Here is a 20,558-nt window from a genome sequence, read left to right as displayed (position 1 = left end):
TGCAACACACATTTGCAAATCATTTAGGTAACTGGTTACCATTCTTTTTACACATTCTGGGACAGAAATGAAGTGCAGACCAAAGGCAATCAGTTGGTGTGGTACAGATCCATATGCTTTAGTGTAGTACTCTTGGTTGTTTGAATTTACATGATCAACACATCCTGGGAAAACTTGAACTTCTGGCAGATGGTGTAGGTGTACCCATGTGTGATCATTCTCTTTGTCATAGCCAAGAAGAAAATCTTCCCCTCCACATTCAGTGCAATACTCCTGAATTGGCTTATCTCCTTGGCATTTAGTTTCTTAGGAATATAATCCATTACTGCTCTTTGACCTTTGATCATTGTTTCAGGAAATTCATGTTAACCTCCACAACAGTTTCAAGACCCTACAGCAAACTTTGCACTGTGTAACTTATAGGGTATCCCATTTGGTCCTGGTACTGAGGTGGATCTTGCCTTGGAAGATGTACAGTACATAGCCTGGTGGACCTACTGTACTGTAGTGATCGCTCTTTTTTGGATCAGCATACTGGCTATTAATATAAGCTTCAAGTTCTTCCTTGGTACGTTCTAGCTTTCCACTTCTTTTTTTCCTGTAGTAAATCAATTGCGTGTTAAAATGGGTTCCCAAAGACCTTTATGCCCTATTTCTGTTTTCTCTGTCTGTGTTGGAAAATGCATTCTATTCTATGCAGATTGTCTAGCTTTGCCCTAACATCATCCCATAATATCTTCAGTACCTCCTTCTCCAACACTGTTGCTTCATGTCTTCCTCTATTTCATTCTTTTTCCCAGAAGCTGATCTAACTCCCTATCCCTCCTCCCTATCTTTATTGTTGCTACTTTTCCTATCTCTACCTCCCATGTAGGAGATATGCTCCTCCATTTCGCAGAAAGATGTCTCCAATTAAGTTCAACTGAGATTTTACATTCCCACAGAGCACTCTTTCTAGGATCACACTTAAGTCCTCATCCAACCTTTCCCACTCCATCTTTTCACTTACCTTCGGCCATTTGATCTTACTGTTTCTTGGCTTGGCTCCTTTCTCAGGTTGCCATTTGGCTCTTCCTGCAGATCAATGCTATGGGGATACAACTCCCATTCTGGGCCTTTCACACTCTCCTTCTACTTGCCCTCATTAACGCTGTTTCTTCCAGCTCTGTGGTTTGCAACCTGGCCATGGATCCCACTTGTCTGACCTGCTGTTGCATTGCAAGGTTGATGTTGGCTTCTTCCAACACATTTCATCCTGCCCTAATGGATTCTCAGTCCCGTGAGAGTTGAAGTTTTTTTTCCATCCACACCCACAATTCCAAAGAATCTTTATGTCAGTAGACACTGTTGTTTCTGTCGTCGATATTTGCTCCAACCTATTAGGCCCATCTTTAATTTCACCTTTCAGAGGGCCTACCGTGTTTTTTTTCCTTTTCATTATACTCATAGTAGCTGTTGGGCATCTCCTTCCTCAGAAGGCTTTTGGATCAGGTTACCAAACCCCTACTCCCAGTGAAGTTTTTCCTTCTGCCACTGGTCTTTCCTGGTTGTCTGCCAGTTTTCCCTGGCCTCCAAATGCCAGTAGTCACTGGTTTACCAGCAATACATCTTTTGTACAGGTATGTTAATCTGCACAACTTTCACCTGCTGCACCTCCTACAGTGCCAAGAGACCAGCTACAAGGTCTTCAGCTGAGGGACCACTATTCATCAACATTTAGCCCCTTATCCTGGTACATCTCCTAGTGATGTCTCTCTGCCACCCCCTGCAGCTGGCCTTTCTAGATAGGGGTTTTGCCCTCAAAGTCCATCTCTTCTCTTCAGCCATAATCAAAAACTTCTGCTAATTTCTTTACTGTCCTTTTTAGTGTTGTCAGCCACACCCACATCCCTAAAAAAACATAACATTTGTGCAAATACAAATTTTCAGCATCCCACTACCACAGGGTAGATTAAGAGTCTCCAACCTACAGTACTTTTCTGCACTCTGCTGTGAGCTCAGAGTACTTCAGCCTCTTCCGCTCATGTGCAGCTTCCATGACCTTCTCCTGTGGGACATTCAGTTCTGAAAGGAGCACATTCTTGGTCTCTTTTGCCCACTCCAATCTCAGGAGGAATTAGATACCAATTAGATGCCAAAACGCACTCCCGTTTTCCACTCCACTCCACTCCACTCCACCCTATCTCCTTCCCTTGCATGACTAACACAATCTGCTGTTAAAGACACACCCTGACAGAGAAATTGATTAATAGAAATGGCATGGTATCAAAACCATGAATAAACAGGTCCCCCACAATAAAAGCTTGCTTGAGCACACACCACTATATAAATGAACTGAATATTTTTATGCTTGGTTCAAGAGTAGCAAACCAACAGAACCCATTTGTTTCAATGTAATTGGGCACACTGCTGCGTTTTCCTTCACGATAACTGAACAAGTGGGGGGGTTTGCAAAAAAGTCACTTGAAAATTAATGGGTCCTGGCAGACTAGATGGTAGTACTTTTCAGAAATGTTGTGAACAGCTTAGCGTTTTCAGAGATCACAGGACACATGTATAGTTCAGAGTTTCTGGAAAACATCTAAAAAGTAACCTAAAAAAGCTGTTGAATTAAAAGATTTGAATTCCAGTAGCAGAATTCCAGTAGGACTAACATCAGTCACAATAAAATGTTTTAAACAAACTACAGTATTTTGTTCCGTCTTCATTTGGCAACCAGTGCACTCAAGGACCTCCATCAGTTTGTGTACAGGGTGAAATGAAGTGCTGAAGATGCAACTGTGACCTTATTAAATCAAGAGTACAAGCATTTAGAAACTTCGTCATCCTACTGTATGTCACATGGTTTTTGCTGAACTTCCATCAACTTCTAACAATATTCAGGTATATACACTTAGTGGATATACAAATTTCTTACTGATCAGAAGCAATGAATGTCAGTGAGCTCGGGGAAGTCTCTCACCATTAGCACCAGCATGGGGGTACCCCAAGACTTTGTGCTGTCCTCATTGCTTTTCACATTGTACACTAGTGTTAGCTTAAGCCACTATGACAACGATTCGATTAAGCTTGCAAATGAGGTGGCCTTGATTGGATTTTAGAATGATGGTGAAAATAATTTCAGACAAGAGATACATCTTTTTTTATACTTAATGTCAGGATAATTCACTTTTTTAAATACAAGCAAAACAAAGAAAATGATAATTGATTTGAGAGAGAAAAGTTGTATTTCTCTGATCCCTGTGTATCCATTAATGGAACTGATATTGAAACAGTATGAAACAATGAATATAAATACTGTATCTTGGCAAAAATGACAGTTAATGAACTTTGACTACCAAATATGGAGGCAGGGTGTTTGAAGGCGCAACAAAGACCGAGTTAAATTCAGTCTTAAATCCAGTCAATTTTTTTCTCTTTTGTACTCACATCTGGGGTGGTAGTTACCTTGTCCTTGCAGAACAAAGTGATCAGGACTGGTAGCATATTTACGGGCACATCCTTGAATTCAATAACATATCTAACAGAGCGACATATCATTTATCTTACACATAAAATAGATAGCCCCTCTCATCCACTCTTTTAAGAATATACAGTATTTGAAGTATCCTCTGGTAGGAGGTACCATTTCCCCTGTATAAAGACCAAGAGATCATTTACTTTCTTTCTACTGTATGTAAAACCATTCAATTGTCAAATAATGAAAAAAAATGCAGGTGAGGATCTTCTAGCTATTGTTATTGTTTTAAAACTCTTTACAAGCTACAGTAACTGTTTTTTTATTTTATGGTATTGGAAGAGTTCTGATTGAGCAATGTTGTTGAAGGTTGTTTTGTATTATGGTATTATACTGTTGTTATATTATTGTCCTATACTGTATGTTATATGTTGATGAGCTCTTGATGTGCAATATATTCCCTTGGTGGCAATAAAAGTTACTTCAGTTCAATTCAAACACTCACAAACACAAGGAGAACATACAAACTCCAAACAGATAGCACCCCAAGTCTGGGCAACAATGATAAGCACTGAACCAATATGCTTCCCCCTGCTACTAATTATCCTCCTCCAGTATGGTGTGTGATGATTTTTTGCAAGTAGGAATCAGACTATGACATAGCAACAATATCAGTGCATCATCTTTTTATCGAGTCATGCCATGAAATATTAAAGTAAAAAATGCATTAAAGTTCTGCTGGTTCATGTGAGGTGAATGGTGCATAACATTATCCAGACATATGTTCAAACTTAAGGGCAAAACCACATTGTAAAGTGTATTACAATTACAGATAAAATAAAAAGGAAAAGCTCATAGGTCCTGTCTTGGCATCCTGGTCACCGGGTTTCATCCTTTACCTCCACAGACATGAAGCATGAGACCATTATGTCCTAAATACAAGACAATGATATGAATAGCTCACTAGCTGTGTTGTATTCTTCCCTGGTACAAAGCTGACTCCACGCTTTACACACTGAAGCAAGTGGCAGGTTATGCTGCTTTCTGGAAGGGGGGCAAAGTACACTCAAGTGTTCATTTTCATGTTCATCCAGGAGGGGGAGTTGTCTCACTTTTTCTGCATTTTGTGGAAAGGGATCCTTGATTAAATTCTATGTTCCAGGAATTTATATGTTGAATACCAGGTTGGGGAAGGTGCTTTATTCTATACAATGTGTTTTGATAAGCATGCTAATACATTTACTGCACTTATTAACAAGCTATACTGTAGCAATGCTATACAGTAAAGCCAATTTCTTCATTCAGACATGGACCCACCTAGAAGTAAAAACACTGCATTGCTATGCAGTAGCATACAATACTTGCATTCTTTGCCACAGAGACACAAGGTTTAACTGCTGTCAATCAAGTAAGTATTTTTCTCTTAATATTCAAAGTCATTGGCCTTTTGTCTTGTCATTGTTCCATAAGTATACACTGAGGATGTTCCGTTAATGCTCTAAAGACTAACAGCAGCTTATCAAGATAATGTGTGTGAGAATAGGCTTAAGCGTCCTTTGAGAAAAATGGAAATCTCATTTAGTTATTATTATTGCCATAATGGTGCATTCAACTGTAGTTGTCAAAGACTCAGAGATTATTTGTTAATTCAGTCAGATGATGATGAAAGTAGTGATTTACATTCAATCTTATGATATTTGCATAAATGTAGGAATACTTTAGCCCTGTAATGACAGACTTGTAGAATAATGGAATCATGTGAATAGGTGCATTCTGGGTAACCACATTTCCAGTAACCATCAAGTTAAAGCATTTTTGAGTGCTGTTGCAGAATGTTTCTCAGTAAAACAGCACAATCAAGTCAATCTCTTGCCAGAAATAGTATTCTTTAGTAGGTTTAGAATCCTCATGGGTACCACTGAAGTACCTGGAACAACCCAGACATTATCATTTATTTGCTTAAATGCACACAAACTGAGATGAAATGTTTGTTTAAGCATTATTTTCATGATTTCAACTGTCAATTTCTCAAGAAACATCTAATTTAAACATAGATATAAACACTTTGTATTGGGGCATTTTTGAATACGGTATGAACAGATCCTCTGCAATGGAGGAAATGAATCTTATCTTGTGGGTTTGTGTTTGAAAAATAATGTGATGAAAAGTTTAGAACAATTCCAGATATATATGTAATTAAGGCTTATTAAGGTGACTAACTGTGGAAAAGGACAGAAAAATTAAATTTTTGGAGGCTTCAAGAGGCTTTAGACTACTTTTGCATTATTTCTGCTTCTTCTTGTTTATGAAGTGGAAAATTAAGTCCCAATTTATTTTTAGTGTTGTACCAGATTTTACAGTTTTTTTCAGTTACAATTTGTTTTCAGAAGCATTTTAAAACTTAAAAAAACAAAACTGTATAATATAAAATGATTCTACAGGATTATATACAGGTAATACTAAAGGAAATCTTTTGACTTACGTAGTGTCAAATAAGTGATTTAATTGACTTGCTTTGGAATGTACAAAGTCTGTGTGGTACTTACAGCAGTCTGTAGTATTTTTTACTGTAATGGTGATATACAGTAAAGCTTTTTTCACAGAAAAGCTTTACATGAAGTAGATATAAACATGCACTTTCATGAACTATAATGAATTTATAACAAAGTAAATGATCCTCTCTGTACAAACATGCTCTGAGAGAAAAAAAAAACAACCTGCCCACTCAATTGGCCCTTGGGTCTCTTCCCTTGATAATGCAGTTTTGATGTATTGCATTTCTGAGGGGAAAAATGCTGTTGCTTGCATGATCTTTGCCAAAGTTTGTTTCATTGTTGTTCTTAAAAATGGTAAAAACTGAACCTAGAGATATTTGATAAATGTTCGAAAGCAAATTCCATCTTTCAGGTGACATAACACTTTGTTTAATGAGCAACTGTGCAAACGGGTATGTGTGGGGTGTGCGCCATTGTGTGTGTGTGTGTGGGGTGTCCTGCTTGAATCTTTCTTTGGGTGGAGGATATCCCATGAAAATAGCGTTCTGAAGAATCGAAAATGCAATGCTGGTTGATCGTTTGATACAGTACAGTATGTGATCTGTATCACCATTCTGATGTACAGTATCTGGAAAACATACAGTATACAGTATAGAACAATTTGCAAGCACATTACTCTAGGACACAGTGATACTGCAGTTGCATTACACTGAAACAGTATAAGTAACCGCAAACACCCATCATTAATGCAGTACACCAGTTCAACAGAATTGTAGTCTATATTCCTGTAGTGGGACTAGCCTAGAGTGGTGGTACAATGATTAGCATTGCTGCTTTACAGCACTGGGGTTCTGACTTCAATTCCATATGTGGAGTGCTATCTGCGTGTTATTTGTGTCCACGTGTGCCTCGTGATAGACTGGCGTCCCATTAAGGATGCACCCCACCTTGTACCTGTCGGGATGCTCTCAGGCTCCCCCATGATCCCGTATTGGATAAAGCACTTAGAAAATGGATTAAATAGGTCATTGTATGTCCTATGATTACTGAACATTTTCAAGTAATAGCATGCAGGACTTCCCTATATACTGTATGTGTTGCACAATGGAAAAGAGGGTTGTTAATCACCTCACAAAAGACATGATTGTTGGTGCAGTTTTTACGGGTGTTTAACTTCCCCATTTTGATTAAAAATGTTCACTTTAAAAATGTGTATACTGTGCCTCCTTTTGTTTTCAGAAACAACATAAATATTTGTTGAAAACATTTTCAATGATGTTCTTTCTTGAATTACAAGGGACTTTTGCAAGGCCCTGTGTATATCAACAATATCAACAATCGAGAGGCTGAAATGCCAAATAGATGTGGTTTCATTTTGTTTGGTTTTGTGACCCTTACAAAGAACAGGGAAATATAATAACTGAAAATGTTGGTCATTTACAGAATCTAAATCCTTCTTGAGGGATATGCCAGTGGATTCTGGATTGTTCATAGGTCTGGATGGTAAAATAAAGCAAAAAGGGCATGTTTGCAGTCTAAGCAACACAATTACAGTATTTGTCTTTTTATTTGCTTATTAATTTAAATATGCTTGTGTTGTATTAAGGTTCCAGACATGAGGGATTATCTTTAATATACCAGCATTTTATTAAATGCATCACATTTTCTGCTGCATAGGCTCTCTTATCTAGACTTTACTTTTGTTATGCACTCTAAATATCTTTGTTTTTTAATTGGCTAATTTTATGCACAGCAATTGCTAGATTTTTGTATTTGCTCTGGTCTCCAAACCCTCTGAAAACGAAAAATGTAATACTTGCAGTGATAGCAGTCCTTATTAATTGTTTTCACCTCCATCTACATCTTGTACACCTGCAAATTTAGACAGTGTCTACATAGTCTTGTGTATAACCAAGGCTTTTAACATCATGACCTGGTTATTATAATTATTCTCCGTCATTTTATCTGATTACAGTTACCTTGTCACGGACAACAAATATGAAGACCTGTGCATGGAGTTCTATGTATCAGATAAACACTATTCAAACTAAGCGATTAGAATTACATCAGAAATTAATAATGGCCATCCACAGTCTTGAAGGGATAAGGCCTATTATCACACTTAGAATTGGATGTTATTAAAGAGTTCTAATAATCTTTGTGGTGTCTTACCCAAGCAGCCAGGTGGCCCCTCTGATCAGAGACATCGTAAAGCTGTATCAAAGCTGAACAGTGTAATTACTGTATATACTGTATAGCACAGATGGACTCTATCAAGTCTATACTTTGTTTTCTTCTCAAAACTATGGGTCAAAGGTCACTGTCCATTAATGAGGGATCTGTAAGGTGGGTACCAGAACTTAACCTGATATCTCAACTAATCACCGACTTGTGATGTTGTACCTTAAAAACAAGAACCCAACTAATTTCTCTGGTTAACTCACTGGCTCCTCATATCTCAATACCTAAATTATCTTACTTTTCCAACCACATGACTGAAAGCAGTCGGGACTTAACCTTTTGTCTAAGAAGCTAGGCTGCGAGAGTGAGTCAGTACAGTACAGAATTTAGTCCAAGATATTCTCTCTGAAACAGAAGAACTCTTGTGTTTGTGAACCCACTATTATTTTTTGCATGATCAATGAAATAAGACAGTCGGACTCTTTCTTTTTGTTGACATTCGGTACATCCAAGCATATTCTGAACAAAGCTATAGCTATAGTTCCACTTTTTCTACCTGTATCCAGACCCCAAGAAGACAAAGTGTGCACAGACTGTTTTTAAAGACAAAAGCCAACAAGGTACTACATTTGGCAGAGCTGCCTGAGGGCTAGCGCAAGTTGCCCGACAACTCAAGGCAAACCTCTTCCCTTCTCTCTTTGGTATTGGCAACCACCCAGCACAGGAAAGCTGCCAAAGTCGGACCACAGACCAATCAGCCAAGCTCCATATCTCCAGCGGGATGTTTAACTCATCAAGGACATATGGCCAATGGATCTTGAGTATAAATTTCTTTACTCACATTATATTTCTTGAGAGTTAACCTATTATTCCAAACACACATTAGATGTTTAGTTCACAATAGTAAGTACTGTACATATCTGAGAATATAAATGTGATTTAATTATATTAGATTGATAGAACCTACAGTAAGAGCGTATGTCACAGCAGATCGATTCAAATATATTTTACATATACTGTACATAATATATGTATTGTTTCTTACATGTTTGGTGTTATATCAATACATATTATATTGTATATTTAGAATTCATGCATAAGACTATAAGTTATTTTGTTTTATTCATTCTTAAAGGTTGTCAGGTACCCTTGCAATTTACTGCTGCAATTTCTGATTGTTACATTAAATTAAAATCCCACATCACCTACGGTCTTTTATCTAAAACTGTAATTGAAGTGATTTATGATCTAAGACTATTTTTAATACTATGCATTTGATTGGAAACAAAATTGACTGTTCACCTTTCTCTCTTGATTTGTCCTGCATTTTATACAGTATAATTCTCTAACTTGGAAAAGAACCTCAGTTGTTTCTGATGATTGCATTGCTTTCATTGGAACCCCCATTCATTGGAGATGAGTCTTGTTTGTTCTTTGCTGTGATTCCTCCATCATGTTTCATGCAATTTTTAGATAAACATTTCACGTGTAACACATGCTACAAATAATGTTTTTGTTTCTTGTGCCTTGAACTCTATTTTTCTTCTATCAACAGTAGATATATTGTAGGATTTTTTTAGGAGATAAAAATGTATAAAGGCACCCAGGCAAAAGACCACTGTATCTGCAATTTAAACTAAATTATTATTACATAATGAGCAAATTGGTACTTTTGTGCATGCTTCAAGCACACCAAAACAGCTCTCAAACATAGATTTCATCATAATCAAATGTGTGTCTGTTTATGTGAGACCTGTCATTTAACCTCACTTACTGACTATGAGCTGTGCAACACCCTAACACTTTCATTGCTGAATGTACTGTTTGTGGTTTTGTTGTTTTATACTACTGTAATACAATACAAACACTTTGCATTTTGACTGGATATGTTGTATAAAAAACATCTGCCAATATAGTAAATGCAATATAATATAAAACCATGTAAAATACAGTATTCACAACCTCTACAAAAGTGAACAATCCTCACTTAGTAGTTTAGTTAATACATTCTGCTATAAATGCTGGGTATGAGAGTAAGTGTTACTGTCTCATACCTCTTGAGTCAAGGGTAAGATTCTGTGGAAATAGTTTGCATGTTTCCCCCTCATCTGCATTTTATCCAGAAACATTTCACCTCCATAAGATGCTTTGACTAGGTTTACTGTCTCTAAACCCCTGTGTGTAGGGGTGTGTGCGCATATGTGTCCTTGTTATAATATGGCTCTGTACTGTCACGCCCCACACTCTCCCTCTCAAACGGCATTGCATTCCCAAACCCACTGTTTCACAATCTCATTCCTAATTGAACCCATCACATTCCCACATGCACCAGATTCCACACATTCTCACTCCCAAACCAATTATCCCACCACAATCCCTTTCCTTTCAGTATTTAAAGTTCCCTTACACACCAACCCTTGCTCACTATTGAGAAGCCTCCAGTAGAACTCTCTTGTACACAACCTTTTGACTGATCTCCTGGTACCTAACTTTGCTCTTGCCTTTTGACCATGCCTTTTGGATTTTGTTTTTGGATTGTCATTTTTGGATTTCCCTCATTACCGGACTCTTTGCCTCCCTTTTTGACAAAGCCCCTGCATTACGTCTTCTGGATTGTCTCTGTGCTACTCTGCATCCTGCGAGATTCACGGTTCCGCATAAGGATCCTCCTATCCTCTATTCAGTGTAATAACTGTTTAAAAGCAGGTCTGCACTCCTCAAGTCGCTGCTGCAACCAGCCACATCTCAACACCAATTGAATCATCCATAAGAACTCAATATGGAGGTTATCAGTGCTTTCTACTCTTAATTAATGGTCACCTCTTTACTCCAGGTATTTTAATACTGCTTCTGTGTTAGTCCACTAATAAACTCAAATAAGTTATATTAATACAAGTCATTAGCTTTATTTCTCTTGAGTCAAATTCATTTCCTACTGTACCTAAGGTAGACTGTTAACCTGGTCTCTAGGCTTATCCCTTGTTTTTTTTTTTTGTTGTTGTCTGACCCTTGCTCATTTTCTTGACTGGCTCCGAGATTCCCCTTGGCTTGTGTTTTCCCTACCCGGCTTCAGACCTTGTCTGCAATTTCAATTTTATCTCTTGGTCTTTCCATTGCTATGGACTGAGCTTCGCCTTTACCACTGCTCTAAGTACAGTGTTTTTGGTTTTACGCTTGTCTGTCTGTTAGTTGACCATTCAGTGATCAGTAAAGTGGATTAATCCTCCAGCTCTGAAACTACTGCCCTCATCAGGTCACTGTGCATCATTACAGCCAGGCAATGTGAGGCTACAGAGCTTTTCCATCCTGTTCTGTTATGAATGGACAAGAATATACTGTACGCAGGTACATTTACTGTAGCAATGAGAAGCCTAAAAGGTCCAATTTGGAACAGTAGTTCCACACCACTACTTTTAAAGGCATTTTTTTGTGTTACAAAGTGTTAACTGCTTGTGAAGTGAAATCTGCAAGAAGTTTGCAGTTTCTAAAACAGTTTTGTAACAAAGCTATTTTTAATGTTATTTCCCTGTGCTGTTCCTGTTTTGTACGTTAAAAAACAGTCACAGCATATGTATATATACAGTAAGATATATATATAATTCCTCCCTTTAATTAAATAATAATTATAATATTATTCTACAAGACTAAGACCTTTTAAATCTAGCACAGAACCAAAAGACTTAAGATGACATCGGAAGTATCAATAATGAATGCTAAAGCGTTTTGTCACCAATATCCTACAATATGTAAGCAGAAAATATGTCTACAAGATTAGTACCAAAGGATTAATTTAATTTTGAAGAAAATGGAGAAGCAATGCAAGTTTTATTCTGTGTCAGTGTGTATGGAACAATGTGGCCACTGGCCTGGAGCCAAAAGATGCCATTTGTTGTTTATAATAAAGTGAATGCCTTTACTGCCAATTTGAAATGTACTGTCAGAATAATGTTTCTTAACAGACATCTTAAAACTGTTTCACAATAAAGCTCACCATAAGCTTGATGCAAAGAACAGCTAAAGTAAATTGTTCTTTCTCACATGAGTATCAGATTCTTTATTATATTCTTTACTTAACCTTTATAGTGCAGACCTATTGTATTCATTCAGATATTGTATTCATTTCATCATGGTAAAGTGTATTTTACTGATCCTGTCTTTATTGTTTGGATTATTATGTACTTAGCAGGCACTTCTATTCAAGGCAATTGACATAAAATAAGGTATTCTGTGAAGCAGGTAGATACAAAGCTGATTTTACAACATAGCCTATTGTCTGAAATAGAAATAACAAATTACAGTACAACAAGAAAATGAGCAATGTGACAGAAAGAGAGCAAGATAATTTACGCACAATTAAAGCTACAGCTACAATCTTGGTTTAAGAATTTGCAGTGAAAGCATAAGAGATGCTTCTGCAGTAGATGGCATGCTGTACAGAGCATATGAAAGGATGCAGGATATCAGGATAGACAGGGTGCAGTGTTAAAAGATGAGAGGATTCAAGAAGAACCTGAGAGGTGTTCAGGGATGGAGAAGTCCAGGCGTTACTAGAGAGCTGGTTCCTCTACAAAGTGCTAGGGGGTAACCCTAGCTAGCAGTGGATGAACTGAGGACAAGTGATGGATAGTTTTGTTTTCCAAAAGAACGTACTGTACTTCAGATTTAGTATTTTACCACATATAGTATGACTAGAGGTGCAGAGGTAAAGTTTGTAACTTTGCAAACATTGTGCAACATATTATTCTCTCTGGAGTGAGAGAATTAAATTGTCTAATGCCTTAAAATGTGCGATTTTACTTCAAGCACAGACACAAACATTCACTGTACATAACATAAAATAGGAGTGCCATTAACAAAAGTACTGTATCTTGTGGGTTAATTATATATTTTTTTTTTTCTATAGTGGTTATTGTTGATCACCATCTTAAGACATTTAATTCCAGTCATGATAATGATTTAAAAATTAAGGTATCAATGTAGTAAGTATTTTTCCCTTGTAATGTGGCTATGCTGGAAGTAAAATTGTAAATCTAAAGTCATTAAACTATTTAACGTTTCACTTTTCATCTTACACTTCTGAGCTGTTTTGACACAAAAGTAGTTGTCAGTGTCAACACAAATTGGGTTATTTTTCCGAGAGAAAGCACACACTGATATCTAAAATGTATATCTTTGTAGTATTGAAGTTAAAGTAGAAGAAATGATATTTCAGTTTTGAAACTATCAAGAAATGACATTTACAGCTTTCATTATATTCAGCTTTTTTTGCATTTCAAGTTTAAAGACACAAAAATAAAATAGTAAAAGAATTCAATTGATGCTGCAATTTCTCTTTTCTCTAATTGAACCTACTCTACCGTATATTGGGGGTACTGTATATAACATAAATATTCAAGATGTATGATTTGATTTAAAAGAATATTGGTCCATGCTGTTCTGTTATCTTGCCTTGAGCTACAGGTTCAGTCCTTAATTAACTCATTAATTTCTTCTAATTCCAATAAAAATCTACTTTTTCTGTTTCCCAGGGATGGTAGGGGCCAATTGTTACTACCAACAATAGAATAAAAGCATGAGCATGAGCATTTTTAGACAAGAACGTGTGGGCCGCTACAGTACATACTGTAACATTAGATGAGAGAAGAAAGCACCCAGGAATTAAGCAGACCTAGTGGTAAAGTTGCTGCAAATATGTGAACCATGAATTACTGAAAGTAGCTTGTTTTGTGCTCACCTGTTAACGGAGGAAAAGAATATATCGAAAATGTAACAAATCTATTCTGATTTTACAGAGGATCATTCATATTAGACCATTTTTTACCTACAAGATGTCCAGTGTAATAGCAAGACATTTCAATCCAATTGACCTCACAGAGGTAAGCCCAGATTTATAGAGGTCTGCCAAATCAAATGACAGTCAAGAACAGTACATTTACTGTATACTGTACCTTTTTTACTTCTGTATATTACAGACCTTTCAGGTCAGGTGTTTCATTGAATTTGAATTAATTATAATTTTATACCTCCCCCAATTTGGAATCCACAGTTACTAGTCAGCCCAGCTTTGTATTCTAGAATTTGTTATCAGCATGTAGAGAAACAGGCATGGACAAAAACTGTTCTTCTGAATCATGCCTTTGTCAGAGTCATCTTTTGTTGTTCATTGCACACCTGAAGAAGGCTCCACGGCCGAAACGTTGTGTTCTCTTTCTTCTTTTTTTCAGCATGGAATAAACCTATTACTTGTTCCTTTGTTGTTCACTATGAAATTCCCACAGAGCCTACAAGGACTTCATTCAGCGTCAATTAGAAGAATGATGTTCACACCTGCATGGAAAATCACAGGTGTCACTGCTGTAATGCAAGTGTGGAACTGCAGTATTTGGCCAATACTTCCACTGCTTGGTGAATCTTACATGACTCAGCTCAAACGAGCAATATTTGGACTCTAGGACTAAACCCATACTTCTGTTAAAGGTCTTTGCTGGCTGAGCAGAAAAGCTGTGTTAATCTCTTGTGCATCTGAAGGCATACTCATCACAGGAACAATTTAATTCTCATTGTATGAGGGGGGTTTTGTGGGAGGCCAGCTTTTATACTCCACTTTTACAAGCAAGCAACTAAACGGTTAACGCCTCTGCTCTGAAAGGTGCCTTGGAGTATTAAATGTGAGGACATAACTGGCTTCCTGTGTTATCCAAAAGACCTACTTCCCACCTCATGCCTGCTCTGATTTAAACAGGGATTTTACTTTCCCTGTGCTGAAGCTTGTGTGAATGAATTTATCTTGGAGATAAACCCAACGCAGGATCCTGACCTCCAGCAGTACCAAGCTCTGTGTAATACAGAACAAGGCAGAAAAAAATGATTTCCTATGCCATAGAATATGAAAACAAATTCAGTACATTTGTCTATGGCATCTGGAGTTTATAATCACTAAATCGACTAACACCTGCGAAAAACACTTGCCAGCAACAAGGTATAGTTGTTGTCTGGCAATCAGATTAGGTTCCACAGAGTGAAGATAATTGGCAGTTGATAAAAGCTAATTGGCTGCCTAGTAATCCCTCCAGGTGGTCAGGTACAGCACGTTATGTCTGTGTCAAAAAGAAGGTGTCTGTCAAAACCAGGTCCTGTGTGTGCGACAGATTGGAAATAGCCATATAATCAGACTTAAGCCAAGTTTACCACATGGTTTTCTGTGACACTGACCAACATTCAGACAAAATGGGAATGTTTCTGAAGAATGCTGAATGTTACGTATACCTAATGGATGAACACTGTTGTAACCCAATACTGTAAATCTGTTATTACAATGACATGTTCAAAATATAGTTTAGATGACTTGTATGATTTGGTCAAAAGACATAGTCATAATATACTGGGAATCTGATGTTCTGAGCACAACTGTGTCAAGTTCTGTGTCCTTTTATAAAATATTTGAAATATTAAAAACCTTTGCTTCATCATGCAAACCAAAATGATGAGCTATATAACTGATGAGCTACAGTGTTTAGTCTAGACTTATCAATGAAATGTGAGTTACCTGGTGTATACTGTTGAAATATATTTTGTATTACAACCTAACACCTGAAAAGCAGAGATTTTGTTGCTTAACAAAGCAACAAAGGAAAACATTTTTAACCTGGCAGATGCTTTTCCATAAGCTTTAAGTAAAAAAATAGATCCCATATAAATGTATACAGTACGTAATCATTAAACATAAGAGACTTATTGAAGTTCAACCATAATCATTCCATGCACATACAGTAAAAGCTATTTAAAATTGATTCTACTAAAGAACCAAATGTTAACTTTTTTACAGTTCCAAAAGTTGAAAGAAAATAATGTGAATAAAAGAATGCAATTAAAAAATTGTTGAAGTATTGACAGGAACAGCTAAATAAACCTTCATTAATGAAATCCATGCTATAGTCAAAAAGCATACCATGCCAAAAAAAAAAAACACTTCAGGCAAAACTGAACTTTTTAAACAGCTTGTTTACTACTGTCTTTCTGTGAATGCAGTGAACAGTTTTCAACATACTGTAATAGAGTGTTTGATTCCAAGGATGAGATCACATACTGTAGTGACGTTACACTGAATGCATGAGACAATGGTAATGTTAAAATCTATTTGTTTGGTCCATCTTGCTCATCTGTTTGCTCGATAGCTTATTGACCACAAGGACCTCCTCGAGTCATCTTCTGAATTCATCCCAGTGGATTAGCATTGGCAACACAACTAAGCACTTTGTTCCAAACACCCTCAGATGAACAGCTCTTTGATTCCAGTCCCTGGTGTCTTGGGTGCCAGCATTTCAAAAATCTGGGATGGTCTATTCTCATCTTTCGCTCTACTGAAGCAAATCAGTAGCAGAGTTATTCAGTCACACAGCCATATGAGCTCCTGCATCTTTCCAAAAATGAACAGCCTTTTCTCTTCTGTAACAATAGAGCTTAAAAGAATGTAAAAGAAGAAGGAAATGTATACTAGATAATGTATTTTATCATCATAATGTAATGCACTGCTCTTGAAAAAAAGGTCCCTTTTAAAGTGGTAGAACAAAAAACAAGAAAATTCACAAAGGAAAATTTATTTCCATTCTGGAATATTTTAGGACATTTTTAACCATTTGTCATAAATATTGGTAACTATTCTTTTTACACCTGATGGGACACTATTAATTCAGGGATACTTTGTGGTCTGACAAGTGTTGTGCACCAAATGCGCATCTTATCTTTGAAAATAGAGGGCTAAAAAAACGTTTGGTTTTCTCCCCTGTTGCTTCATAATTACAGATTTTGCTTTCACCTGTTAGTGATGTTAAAATTCTTAGTGCAAAGATATTTAATTGGATATACCCCAATTAAAATCCTAACCTTGTCTGAACATGCTCACATATTTAAACAACATACTTGTTCAATCCTAAGATCTTGAAACAAGCTAATACTGAGGTGATAGAAACATCTTCAATATGCTTCCCAGAAATCCTTATCATCCTCTAAGAATGCAAACAATTTGGTTTTAACAGCATGCATTAAATGTATTTTTGTTATTAACCCCCCCTCCACACACACATGCCCTGAGACCCACATGAGGAACATTTATTAATAAATGTAACCTGCTTTCTCTGTTCCTCATTCATACAGTAGTAAAGCTTTCTGTAGTAGAAGCATAAAGCCTCCATGCCTGGCTCACAAAAGAAAGATGACTACCCACACCTTTTCTTTTTTCTCTATTCTCAACCAATGCTGAGTTTTTCTGCCAGAATTATTAAGGTCATTTGTGCTACAGCTTTGTACTTTGTTTCATGAATCAAAGTTAGCCTTATGTGGTTTGACTACAGAGTCTGCAATGCCCTGATGTACTGTATACTGGTGTTAGGCATGGCAATATGTAACTGGTAAAGTATCAGTAGGCATCAGGAGACAAAGTCTGGCTTGTTCCATTCTAAACCACGTTTTATTTTTTTCTAGCACAGAGTCTGAGACATACAATGTCCCTCTCCATTACTTTTAGTTAATTGTCCTCACGTGTAAATTATTTGCTCTCACATGGATGCAATGGGGTCATGCAGGTCATTCATACTTCTGAAGGATCCTTCTTTAAGAGCTTCTCTGAAATGTGACTGGCCACAGTGATAGTTACAAGCCTCTTGAGTTGAAAAGAGGCAACTGTACTCATTCATTTCTCATAAATTGAATACCAGGAGTCAATTCTCACCTTTCCTTTGCTGTGCGTGTTATTGGGTGTCATCTGTTAATAAAGATTCACAACTTTTAAAATCCAGCACTCCAAATTTTACTTAATGATCCTTGGAGTTTAGATGGCACAGCTCGTGTTTTTCTTTTTCAGTTTTATACTTAAAAACACTATTATTATTATTGAAGTCTCACTTGAGCTTTTAATGGAGGATTACACACTCTACCTGACTTTGCATGTTTTAATTGAAAAATATTAATTCAATTTGCAAAAGTCTAGATTTTTAAGATTTATATTGTATTTGTTAAGAAATCAATTGAACAATATAGAAAAAAATACAAGGTGATATTGTTCACTTAAACAAGAGCAGGACCCAAACAAGTATACTACAGATGTTATGAGAAAATAAAGTAATTCTACCTCTGTTTGACTTTAAAAGCTTTTGGTTTTTCTATTAAGATTACCAACAACCAAAACTGGTGCCATGAAGTTAATATATCAGAAGAGCACAGACATAGTGGAAAGAATAGTTTCTCCAAAACATTTAAGAAATTGATTGTTTCCAAACATTATTTTAAACACATCCAATTACCACTCATCCCAGATGAATTAATTTTTTTTATTAATAAAGAACGCACTTCATAAAATTAATTGTGGTTAAAATAATTGTGAATTGAGGAAAACAGGGAGTTATAAAGGATCGCTGTTGTAATCTTGAAGATTTAGCCTAACTAAAGAAAAAAATCTTGAAATCCTGGATTTGCTTAATCCATGCACTAGTGAATATTTCATTAAAATGAAATTTATGGGGCCTCCTGGATCAAAAGGTAATGGCACTCACCCAAATTATGGGTCCCAGTGTGAGTCATGTCACTAGCCAACTATGACTAGGATACCCCAGGTGGCAGTGACATAGTTGGGTGAGCGCTGAGGTAAATTGTCAATAGCCAGCCAGGTCTTTCTCAGCTTTCTACAGCCCCTGTGGCAGGTAATTAGTACTTTGCGAGAGGGATACGCTTCCAGTTGGAGCAAAATCTCACAGGGCTGTGCTACCTGTGAGGTGTGAAAAGATGAGTGGCTGGAAGGTCGGCAGGTTGAAGGGAACTGCCTACACTTCCTGCAACCATGGCCATCATAGCTGTGAGTTGAGACATAAAAACAAACAATTTTCTATCCCAAATCCAGTGAATAAAACAAAACTAGTTGGAAGTTCTAAATTTATATAGTATAGTAAAAATATAGTCTATTTAGTGATTTTAGGCACCCAAAGGAGCCTTAAAGAAGAATAAATGATTTCTGTCCTCCAAGTTACAGAAAAGTTTATGGAGTCTAAAGAATCCCAGCGAAATCCCAATTGTTTTATATAATATATTTTACTTGACACATTTGTACAATGAACTGTATTCTATTTACAGTTTCTTATGTTAGTTTGCTTATGTATATCATGTTTTACACAAATACTGTGGTAAGGTAAACAGTGCTACTTGAAATCAAGTGAAGTTTTAGAAACACAGTATAGATATATTTTTCCAGGTTGAAGTAGTTCAAGTGGATAGCTGCGTCAGCATGCATAGGCTGCAAAGGAATAAGTAATAGGTGTATTCCATGCTGAAAAGAGAAGAAAGAAAACACATTTGGAGCCTTCTTTTCATGGCCGAAACGTGGAATAAACCTATCACTTATTCCCATTTTTCCAGGTTTGCACATATTTTCATTGTTGCCTAATATGACTGCCTTTTTTCTTTGATTTTCTTTCCCTTAAGTTGTGTAAAATGGATGCTTACTGTAGATAAAAAAAAACCTTTGTCTTTGCATTGGTTTGCAGTAATGGCAAAAGATGTACCCATTTTACACTATATGAAAAACACTGAAACATTGAAGATGAAAAATTGAAATGGAAAAATAAAGACGCATTTCCAGTTTAATATGTTGCTATGGCTGCAGGAAATATATTATGGATAACAACATTGTATTTAAAATGGAATTGGTGTGCACAGAGATTCAAATGGCATGATGATACCATTAACTTAACATTAGAATGCATATGCATTTCAATGAAATGTCCAAATTATTTTAGAATTTAAGTCTTGTTCCACACTGTTGAAGCATGACAACTCATCTATTGGCTTAACATTACTGCAGAAAAGGGTCTGCTTGGCTGGTACTGTATTATTGCTGTCACAAGAAGGATTGCACGACATTTGCAGACACCTCGCTCTCTAATCTGACACCAATGGGCCCTTGCCTTTATTGATGTTTTAGAAAAGGAGCTGTTTGCTTCTTGAGTTCTTGGTACTGGGGAAGACATTTTACATGTCCGGAAGACAAGTGTAGAAGATATTTAAGCAATGTTGGTTTCTTTACCATCTTCTAGTTGCTGAGTTGCTTTCACGGGATTCCTAGGACTGGTAATGTGAGACAGAGTAGGTTCTGAAGGAGAGTGAAGAGGGGTTTCCTGGTGGGAGAGGGGATTATGAGGGAATTTTGTTGTTTTTGTTTATGTGTTCATTTTATGTATGTTTTCAAAATTAAAAAAGTAGATCACTAAAAAAGAATTTAAGTATACTGTACAAGTGCTACTTATATAATTTTGTGCATAAAGTGAGAGTGGGATTCTAAGACTAATTGAGCTACTGTAGATGGGACAAATGGCTTCTTCTTATTTGTAACCAGTCTTATGTTTATAAATGTCAGTTACAGAATTCTTTAGAAAAATACT

Source organism: Atractosteus spatula, chromosome 7 (genome assembly GCF_055471065.1).
Source record: "Atractosteus spatula isolate fAtrSpa1 chromosome 7, fAtrSpa1.hap1, whole genome shotgun sequence".
Lineage (NCBI taxonomy): Eukaryota > Metazoa > Chordata > Actinopteri > Semionotiformes > Lepisosteidae > Atractosteus > Atractosteus spatula.
Note: the sequence above shows the minus strand (reverse complement) of the source record.